This window comes from Ischnura elegans, chromosome 8 (assembly GCF_921293095.1).
Source record: "Ischnura elegans chromosome 8, ioIscEleg1.1, whole genome shotgun sequence".
In the NCBI taxonomy this organism is placed as follows: domain Eukaryota; kingdom Metazoa; phylum Arthropoda; class Insecta; order Odonata; family Coenagrionidae; genus Ischnura; species Ischnura elegans.
Window position 1 is genome coordinate 101,764,204 of NC_060253.1, and position 11,759 is coordinate 101,775,962.

An 11,759-nucleotide genomic window follows, 5' to 3' on the forward strand; every position below is an offset into this window, starting at 1 on the left:
TGGGTGTGAGGAAAAGAGGTGCCAGGCTTGTCGATTTTCCCCGGAGTGTCCAGATATCGAGATTCGAGTTATCAGGGTTCTAATGTTGATCAAATGACTCTTATAAAATGCTTAAAAAACTTAAAACTCGCTATTTATAAAATGTTCCGGGGCCAGACCCCCATTATGCCCCCCCCAATAATTTTTATAAGTCGGCACCCCTGGTGGAGACCGTAGCTATTGGAAAGAAATCAAAGCGATTGGACCTCTTACTTCTGAATCGATAACTCCCTGCATCATCGCATCCATAATTTAAGATTTACATGTAGAATATGTACGAACGCATATTTTTAGGTCGTCAATGCCGCCGTGGAAAGAGCGGTGAACTATTTCGCAATATCCGTCACAATTTTTTGTTGACTTTCATTGATAAACTTGTTATAAATATATTAACAAGCAGTATAATTTATGGAAATTTGCGAAAGGGAGGTAGTTCTGGATAGAATATACTCATTGGCTGTAAAAATTAAAGTTAATTACAATGGGTGCAAAAGGATTTCGGACGGTACTTGTTTCCAGCAACTATGTATTACTATTTTGACCCCGTTTCACTCGTTCTTTGGATTCAACATTAATATAGTATTATCATTAACTGCTCTGGTAAAGGTTTGAAAGATCTATACTTCGTTGCTACTGTGCGATAAATTGATTCCAATAGACGAACATGCAAAACTTTCACGCGCAAAAAGTATTCGTATATATGGTTCACGTGGATTTACACGCGATTATCGCAGCCCACCGGTGTCATTGCTGTCCAGCTGTGGGCGCACATGCTTCTTATTGGCTGTGGCGAGGTGAAAAGTATCTTTGACGGCGACCTTAAGTCTTGAAAGCCAAGTTTCTAGCCGAAATTCAAGGAAATAATTTTTATAACTATTGTTATGAACAAAATCGAACAAATATCGCCAACACTGAACGTAGCGACCCCTTTTGCTTTATAATATATTTTCAGGCTTGTGGATCGATCAAATTCAAAAATCTTTCTCTCTTTATTTCCCTCTCCTTCGTTAACAGCGAGGCGATGACGGTTTTGAGGTTACGTTCACGCGAGTTCAGAGTTTTTTTTACCCATCTGAAACAAAGTGCGTGACGCGCAATGGGAAGTTTTCGCTTCAAAAATTAGTCTGCGATAAAATCTGCGGAAAGGATGAGCCTAGCCCGGGAGCACGAAAGATAAACCTGTCTTGGCCCAAAGTGAATGTGGACGTGAGTTACTTCAGTGCATTCCATCCGATAATATTAAATCGGATTGGGTTTTTGCTCCTGGAGTTTGACTCCAGCGTCGGTAGTTCAGTCGCGTCCGCTTCCGCCCTATTCGCACTTGGTGCAGCGAAGGCAGGCTTGCTTCATACGTCCCAGTTTTCACTTACCTGGCCCCTTCAGTTAAGGGGAGGGAAGGAAGAAGCGAGGGAGAGAAGGCAGGGAACGCGAGCCTTGAAGTGAGCGAGGCAGGGAGTACGTGGTGAGAACTTAACATATATAATTTATTAAATATCTGCGATATTTCGAGTTTTTATGATCGGGCAGTATATAACCTTCTAACAGCTCTGCATTGCTCACGATTTTTCAATGGAAAAAGGTTCGAGACGTCAGAAGGGTGTTTGGCAGGGGGTGGCAAGGCATTGGCTTTCAGCATGCAACATGATCCCTGGTTAGTCGTAGGGACGCGGTGTCATACCGTTGGACTAAGTCAGGTAATTTGTCGTAGACGTTAAATAGCGGAATTCTGGCAGGCAATGTTATGCATCACTTTAAGACGATAGCACCTTTTCCCAGCCAGATAGTTGTCTCCTAGGAATCTCAGGTACAGTTGGTTTTGAAAATATATAAATCACTTTATTCCGTCATGACAAAAATGGAGGGTTTAAAGGGGGTGGGGGATAATTAGGGGTAGGGAGGTAGGAAAAACGCATTTTGGCAGTTGGTGCTTGGGATGTACGGGTGGTGCATATGTAGTCAGTTGCAAGTGCAGCCAGTTAGGGGCGTTTAACCTCCCTCGTGCCCTGGAGACTCACCCATGTAAGTTCTTATATTGAAGCAACTAATGGAAACTTAGAATTTAATAACTGAATAAAACTGAATCTCAAGTAATCTGCTTCATTTCTAATTACGCCCTTCGTATATACCTCACAATAGAAGCGAGCGTTTTGAGGGCCCTCGGCGAACAGCCGAACTGGCCAGACCACCCCTGGGTACCACCCGGACATCCCAAACACCAACAGCCAAAATGCGTCCTTCCTACCCCTACCCCCACCCTCTTTCAATCCTTTCAACAATGTCATGACGGAATAAAGTGATTTATATATTCTTGAAACTATGTAAGTGTGCCTGAAATTCCCAGGAGACAACCATTTGGCTGGGAAAAGTTGCTATCGTCATAGAGTGATACACACTGCCTGCCAGAATTCCACTTTTTAACGTCTACGACAGATCACGTGACCTAGTCCAACATTAAGACATCGCTTACCTACGACTTACCGGGGATCATGTTGCATGCTGAAAGCTGATGCCTCGTCACCCCCTGCCAAACACCCTAGTGACGTATTGAAGGGCAGATAGGCGACTGCATTTTGCCTAAATGGCGATCATTCTATTTTTCAATAAAGGAACCATTAAAAATGCACAGCTTTTGGAAGGATATAGACCGTCCGATCATAAAAACTCTAAATATTGCCCGTATCACGTTTTGGTAATTTTTTTAAATATTTATTTGCGTTACTCCTGTTTGTGAAGAATCTATTGAATAAATTAATAAAATAACTTCCACGGTTGTATCGGCATCGTCAGACAATTCCGTAAAGACGCTCTTCTGAGTCGTCTGGGTTGTGGAAAATCCCATTCGCTTCTAATGCTTGCCTCCAAGTCGAATCGGACGATATCCAATACTTCGCCTGAGCATTCGGAGGGTGCATTTTCGGGTTGTGCGGGACATCGCAGTCATCGAACGCGCTCTCGGCCTCTTGACGGCTATCGGTAAGCGGGCCAGACTGCATGCAGCTCCTTATTATTGCCGTTAACGTTGGTAGGGAGAAAGATGGTCGTGCGATTGTCTTTTGTTTGACGCGATTGCGAGTTGTTTGACGACAGCTCTCAAGAATGTCGTCATATTCTCCACTTTTGAAAGGTTCTCTCACACCCAATCCACATTATCTTTACGAACACCATTCAACTAGAGTTCTCCGATTCTAATTTTTCAGGAGTGTTCACGTTGAATCAGACGGTCCCCTGTCCTTCCCCACCATGTCCTCTTTCCACCCAACAGACCACTCTATATGTGTATATAAGGCCAAGAGCGATCACTTGTAATTCTCAATGGTTTTTCGCCCGCCGTGCTGCTAACATACGTGAGTGCTGCCGGAAATCGTATTGTAGAAGTTGAAGCGTTGGTGTCTCTGCGGATTCCTGGACATCGTGGTAGCCTCGTCTCCTGCTTTCAAAATGTAAGTCGATAATTTAATGACGAAGAAAAAGAATTATTTCAAATGTCTGCAGTAATTTATTTGGCAATATTTGAGATTGTGGTACGGTTATCGTGTATACTCGTGAATATTTGTGATTCTACTACGTAGTGTCTATTAATCTCTGCCAATGTCATGTGCATTGCTATTACTCTCGTATTTAATGATTCGTACATAATCCATATCAAATTCTAGTGTTATTATTTAGTAATTGTATCTTAGGATTGAGTTTAAATTAGATATTAAAATATATTTAATCCATTTATTTCAGGCAACTGCGTTGGGACTCAGTGTCTCCGTCCGTTCCTCAATTTTCTGCTCCGTAATAATGCTCTCCCAGCTGAGTCTTCACTCGAATTTTCTCCTTTCCTACTCCTAGCACATCGCAAGTTGTTCATAGTACTCGTTATCTTCCAATTTGCTTCACTATATTTCTTATTCCATGCTCTATTTTCTGGCAGTGCACCTGAATCTGTCTTCACTGAGTCTCTCTTTACCTCGTTGATGTTCGTACACAAGAGCGGCTTGCGCCAATGTTCAGCTTGGTTAATCTCTTTTGTTTTTTTACCATAATCCAATTTCTTCTGGATTCTCTAATGCTCTCAGTAATGCTATTTGAATCTTATCCTCAATGCACGCGTCTTTCACGGGTATTTAGATTATTTCTGAGAACGTGATTCTCGAAGCTCTATTTTACAAATCTTTACTTCCTTCTACTTCATTTGGTTTACCTCAGTAAGTCCAGTGTAGTTTCTAGTTTTCCATGCATTTTTTCTTGAGCTTTCCTCTAAACCATCCGATTTCATCGCCTTTTTCTAAACTTTGCTGGGTATCGAAATCACGGGTCAGGACTTTTTCACTTCGTCTTTCTTACTAAAGTCTGTTTACACTGTATTAACCTTTCTAACACTCCCTGGAAAACTCGTAGCATTTCCATAAACGCTCTTCATTCGCAATTCTCACAGCATAATTTTCCGCAATCATTTATCAATTGTCTTCGTTTAACTTAATTGTGGCTTCGATCTTCTCACCTTCGACCACCTTCTATAAGATCATCATTAGTGCAGCAAGCAGCAGAGAAGAGAGTGATTAGTGCAGTGTGAGTGTAATAGTGTTCTTGTGTAATGGTCAGTTGTGTGATTAGTGCAGTGCGACGTGGGATCGCCGATGGAAAGCAGAGTTCTTCCGCCGAGGGACCTTGCAGATGTTTCGAGGTAAGGGATCGACTCCTCTTCCAGGGCACATAGTGTGTAGGGTGGTTAAGGTTACTTCACGAGACATGGCCAATTCACGGTAGGGCCCTCCGACGGGGCTTTAAAGAAACTTTTATACTCTGTTCACTGCTCCAAGTTGATGATAGTGCGAATTCTCTCCCGTTGAATTCATTTTTGCCTAATTTGAAGTTCCTTTGATTAGGGCACTTTGCACAGTGCGTAGTTTCTTTTTCAGGTGGACGAGATTATAGTTAAAGAAATGGCTTATTTTCGTTATTTTTGTGCTTCAACTGATTTCGATAGTGCTTATTTCTTAGGCTGTGATTTCATTATGTCGTGCGTATTTTTTTCAGGTGTATTTTTTTCAGGTGGCTGCGATAAATTAATTTCCGTTAATTTTACCCTAATTTTGAAATAAGATAATTCTGACAGCTTTAGATCGTCTTTACTACGTCAAAAATATTCTTCAAATGATATTAAATCTTGTTCCACGCGAGTAATTGAAATTCGTTGTGTCGTGTAGTGGTAATTCATTAAATATCTTCTTGGAGCGTGCAGAGTATAAACCCCTTAGAGAAGTGGTGGGAGAATAAAGTGACTTAGCTGATGGGTTAGGTAGGACACTTAAAGATGTTAGGCAATTAATGTGACTCTCAAACACACACTTAAAGGCATTAGGAGATTTACTGAAACTTCCTTTCCTCCATTAATGATATAATAGCATGCATTTATTTGAGTTAAATGTGAAATATTGTATTTCTAATTTTTAATGAATGCCTGTGTACGGCTTTATATTTTTCTGTAATTGTTGTATTATAGTGTAATTTATTTTTATTGTACCTGGTTGTAAGCAATATGCGACTCTACATGTTGTAATAAAGTATTGTTAAGGAAATGCTAATACTGTCTGGTCATTTCTTGTTTCCGAAGGCAGTCTTTCATTCGCCTGTTTTGAAGGCGGGGCTGTAACATGGCACAGTAGGACGTCTCTCGTATCTATCATCATGAGAGGTGTGGATACGAGATGCGTGATTGGGCCGGCCATTCGGCCTTCGTCGCTTCTATGACGAAGGCCGAGAATTGGGTCCCAGCGATGTCAGCATGGTACCCCTTTGGGTGGCAACAGGAAACCCATGCAACTTATCCCATTTTCCTATCTCTGATCTCTCTCTTTCTCTTCATCCCCTCATTGCTTTTTTATGTTCTAAATTCTTAGTGTAGTCGTGTGTGTAGTTTTCATGCTGGTGTTCACGCGGAATATCGTATGTATGACGACGAATGTGACTAACTCATCTTTCTCGCTCACTTAATTATATTTTTTGAATTTTCGTGTCTTGCTTTGTTTTCAAATCGGGATTTCGCATTCAAATTTTGGTCTTAATCCGGTTTCATAATTTCTTCAATTTTTGCGATGGTTAGGAAGTTCAATATTTTGCATTTCTTATGCTTTCCAATCAGTACTTTAGACGGGAGGAAGTGCTAATGCGATAGTCAACTCATTATGAAGTCTGTACTAAAATAGATCACGGGAAAGAAATACCTCGTTCGCTAGCGTGGACATAGTCAATGACGATGAATCTATGACCGACACAACTGACGCCTAAACAATCATTTTCAAAACTTCTCGAAGAACAGAGCGGGAATGTTGAGTATTGTGGTGGGTGGAATTATAATCTATCGAAGTTCACCCGTACATCAAATAGTAGCAAGTCATCCCCACGGGATGCAGTGGTAATGCTATCTTCATTTGATTATTGCATAATATTCGGTCTTGAATTCCGGTCAAGAGTAACATTTTCTTTGGTAAAATTTTTCACGTTTAACTGAATGCTGACACTCGCTGATGTCAACTTTTCAAGATTTCATGTGTCATTCGTTATTCAAGTTTTTTTAGTGATATATTTCAAGAAGGCGCACAAGTCCACGTTATCAGGAGTTGTAAATATTTTTTATTGTGACGTCTGGAAAAAATACGCCATTTTCGAGTCTAGAAATTGAATATAGATCGTGAGAAGTTGAGATTGAATTGAAGGGAGTTAGTCCTTGAAATTGTGGTGGTGCACTTTCGGGAGATTATTAAAAGGTTAACCATTAGCCAGCCGACAGTTATTCATCGAAGTGTGATTCACTTCTCACATTAGTGATCGGGAAAATGTCGGAATTGGATCTACTATAGGTGTTAGCGCTAAAAATATCAAGATGGTAACCTCATTTTCTCCTAAGGTTAACAGCAAACCCGTTATGGTTTGGGTGATGTTATCATAGACGTTGTTTGAAACTATTTAATCGATCGAAAGACTTGATTTGAGTTACTTTGATTAGGATTTTGCAGAATTTCACGCATGCTGATTTATTTTAGAGATATCATTGATTAATGTCACTTTAATTGGTGGATCTTATTCAGGGAGACGGAATTCCATAACCTTTCGTATATTGTTCCTTATTTTGAGTTCAATTGAATTTTATTTACAGGGATGAACCGAGTGTTTTCCTGGATCAGTCGTTTTGTCCTCCGAATCCTTAACTATGCATTGCGCCTGCAATTGCAATTCATAGTGGTGAGTATTAATTATCAAGGATTGTGGATGAGTAATATGGCAGTAAGTTAGATGCATTTTAAAGTTCATTCGGGATGTTCTGACTTGAAATAGGTAAGTTAATCGCTAGATTACTCGTCGTTAGTTGGTTGTTTTGTTCACTTGTCCATATCCCTGCCTTCTTCTTTTACCAGCATCTCTACGTCACCTCGCCCGCATTCAGTATTATGTTCTATATTTATATATAGTGACAGCAGGCATCCCTAGACCACCGAGACAAGGGTGTACCCTGGGGCCTGGATCACAATTAGGGGAAGGGGCAAGCCGTAGTCGTTCATTTTTCTAAATATCATGCTTGAAAAAAATATTTCTTTAAGTACTTGTTTTATGCTCAAACCATTTTTTCTTCAAAATAAAATTTGTTCTAAAATTTCGTTAGGAATTACATTAATTTTCGCTTCTGGGGGGAGGGGTAGTTGTCCCCTCCAAACCCCTCAAACTGAGTCCACCCATACTGTGAAATTAACACACTCCTTTTACATCGCGGAATGACTCCACCATGCCATCGATGCGAATGCCGATAAGTGCGGTCGATCTTTCGGTGATAGTCTTAGTAGCCCAGGGGATTAATGGCAACTTATCCTTTTTGAAAGTCAAAGACTGCTATTTCTGGTACCACTTAGATCGTATTGGGGACGTGAAATATCGCTAGGTAGTTTTTCTATGGTTCCGTTTTAGTTACTCGCGACTGGAAATAATTCAAATGGTTGCGGCTTCATTTTTACAGATAGTTCAAAAGTAGCCGCATTCGGCGTAACTTCCCAAGCGTCGTATTTCCCTATCCATTGCAGTTTTAACTCGAGTCCCGCGCAGTGTTTGAGGAGGCTTATTCTGTGCTTGCGAATTTGGGATCGAAGTAGGAAAACGTCAGTGTTATCTAATACATTCATTGTTTGGAAGATCAATAAGTGACAGCCTAACTATCAGAATGAACCATACTGTCTTTATTAATTCATTATCAATCGGAGATTGAAAAGATACTGCCACTTTTAATCTCATGTTCCACTTCGCGATTCGAAATTTTTGCGATTGTTAAAAATAGTCTCTCAAGCCAAATTGTTGACGGATGAAATCAAACCAATAACTTTGCCCTTCTATTTTTCGCATATTTCAAAATTAATATGTTGCAAAATAATGTGAAGTTGGATTGGAATTATTCGGTGATCTGAACAGTGTAATATAGTTAATGTTGAGGATAAATCAACTTAAAGTCCTTAAGATTGCCTCTTTATTACATATGAAGTGGAATCGTCGCCGATCGATAGTGAATCGCACCACTAATAGCGGACTGTTTTGAAGCATACGCGTGGAGACGTGTGGAGTTGGATCATTTTCAATTTTCCGATGAACGGTGAAGTGAAATGGACAATTCGTTGTCAGTAAACACTTAGAATTTCTCCACAAATGAGTTTACGGTTTTAATTTTATTTTCGAGGTCCTCTTAGTTATTACGCATCAAATGTTGGTACTTTGGTTCATACAGGCTCCAGAACATATGTCAGCTCTAGCTAGTAAACTTATACATTGCAATAATTCCAATGTGTTTCATTTTAACACAAAGTCTTTCGTTGTTGCAAAAACAGAATCAAGAGTGACGTAAGTCTTAAGAGTTCTTCCTTACATTGATCTAGGTGCTTGAAGGGGGCCCTTTTTGAAATCATGCTTCCAGGGGAATTTGCGATCCTTAAGGACAACAAGGGGAAGATTTACTCGGCCATAGGGTTCATCAGTGACCACATCTACTATCAGGACAGAAGAGTACCAACATCAGCGTCGATTCGACAAGTGATCACCCCCGAATCACTCCCTCTGAGGTGGAGGAAAAACAACTAGAGAAAGTAGAACTTGCAATTGGTGCATCCTTTTATCCCAAATAGTGAGAGCGATACAATGCTGTGATAGTGAAAGACTATAGACGATTCAACTATTTATATTCAGTAGATTCAATCTATTCATGCTGATGTATTACAACTTTTAGACATATCTACTCTCGGCATATTCTATCCTAAGTATTTTGAAATTTTATGTGGTTCATTGTACTGTGGTGGCCTCATGGTGGTTTCATGGGTTTCCTACCGTCCTTGGGGTGAATTCCGTGACGATACCATTGTAGTACCAGTGTTAATCCCCAGTAATGTTGAAGAGGCAACAGTCTAAACAGCTCCGCTTTCATTTACGTGCTTTATTTCCTGGAATTCATTCGGATAGTGATATATTCCAAGAATCATAGCTTTATAGTATCTAATAGATATTCATTATCGTTTTATATTCACCAATAGAATCAAATTTATGTTTACCCCGAACATCTGGGTAACAATCATTGAGGTATTGAATTGAACTTCCGTGATTTTTTTTGTAATATTATGCAACTTTCGGATCAATATAAAATGGTTAAAAAAATGGGTTTTGGCCACCTTTTTTCGATTTTTTCCCACTGTGCGATGTATTAGAATCGCAATGCAAGAAGAGGTGTTTTGGAAACTATAAAAGAAAAACATAAGGCATCGATGCCGAATTCTACAGGTTAGTTTTGTGGAGGGAATGCGATTTCGAGCGAGCAGCTAGAGAAATGACAACTTGTGCGATACTAGAAAAAATATACTACAGCTGCCCGTTTCGATTACTATGATTTTAAGATAATGGAGTACTTAGCAACTGCTTGATTAGCAGAAAAAAATGAGATTTCTATGCACGTCTACGGCACTATTCATACCATCATCTCAGATAAATTGTCCATCATTAATAATAAAATTTTCCTGGCGAGAATAAACTGCCTCACGGATCTATCATGGTGTTTTATTCTGCCCTCAACCTTGCTGATAAGGGACATGAATATTTCTGCACCCATCGTAAAGTAGTTTATACAATTAACGGGAACATTGGCAACAAACTCCTTTTACAATATGTTAAGTATATTTATTCGAACACTTTCATCTCACCTTTCTGGCCAAGGCCTATTCCAACACTCCCTCCGTTTTCTGTTTCGCCTCTTTAATGTTCAAGAGGCCTGTTCAGACGGTTACGACTGCTAAAAAAGACAGAATGGTTGTTCGCAATGTAACAGCGCTCATCCCCTTCTCGCTTAATATTTCGCCGAACATATCGTAAACAAAGCATTGAGAGGGAGGGTGAGTAGTCGTCTGCCAAGTGATACAGTTCAAGTCAAGTAGGGCGACTTACAGGTATACCTTCTCACAAGTTAGTCTCACCGTGGGGATAAAAATCTCATTTCTCGAAGATTTTGACTCTGGGACGTCAATTTTGCTTTAAGAAGGGTAATTTGTAAGCCAACTATTAGTGTCGTTTATGTACCATGTGAAAAGGTATATTCGTAAACGTTATCATTAAAATTTGTTTAGGTTTTTCGTCGCGTTCTGCAGCTTTCGTGGTTCTTGACTATTCAATGATCACCTAATCGTCCCTCCCCACAACAGCTGGCTATTCGCAATGCATCCCCTGCGCTCATCCTCTTCTCGCTAACATAAGTACCTCGCCGAACAATGGCAAACAGAGCATTGAGAAGGAGGGTGAGTAGTCGTCCGCCAACGGATGCAGCTCAAGTCAAGTAGGGCAACTTACAGGTACACCTTCTTACACGTTATTCTTGCCGTGGGGATAAAAGTCTCAAATGTCGAAGATTTTGACTCTGGTACGTTACGTTTTAATAAAAAAATGCATTTTCCAAGTCAGCTATTAATGTCGTATATTTTCAGAAGGTATCTTCGTAAATGGTATCATTAGCATTTGTTTACGTTTATCCTCGCGTTCTGCAGCTTTCGTGGTTGTTGATTATTCCCTGTCCCTCTCCACAACGGTTTGCTAGTCGTACTGCCCCCCTTGCGCTCATCCACTTCTCGCTTAGTATCTCGACGAACAATCCTAAACAAAGCATTGATATGGGGGGTGGGTAGTAATCCGCTAACGGAAACAGCTCAAGTCAAGCAGGGGCACTTACTGGTATCACGTCTTACTCGTTATTCTTGCCGTGGGAATAAAAGTTTTAAAAATCGAAGATTTTTCAATTTTGGACGTCGTTTTTTCATTTAAAAAAGGGATTGTTGAATCCAGCTACTAGTGTCGTATGTTTGTCAAGAGGTATATTCGTAAATAGATAAAATAGACTTTATGTTTTTCCTTGCGGTCAGCAGATTTCATGGTTGTTGACTATTCATTCATCACGTTATCGTCCCTCCCCACTACGGCTGGCAAGTCGCAACGCACCCCCTGTTATAATCCTCTTCTCGCTAAGTATCTCGTCGAGCAATATCAAACAAAGCAATGGGAAGAGAGTGTGTAGTCGTCCGCAAACGGAAACAGCTCAGTCAAGTAGGGCAACTTACAGTTATATCTTCCTACTCGTTCTTCTCGCCATGTCAGCATGTGCCCTGAGGGAGTTAGCTCCACGTATCGCACCTTCCTTAGAAATTATGTTCAAGAAGTCACTTTCCGAA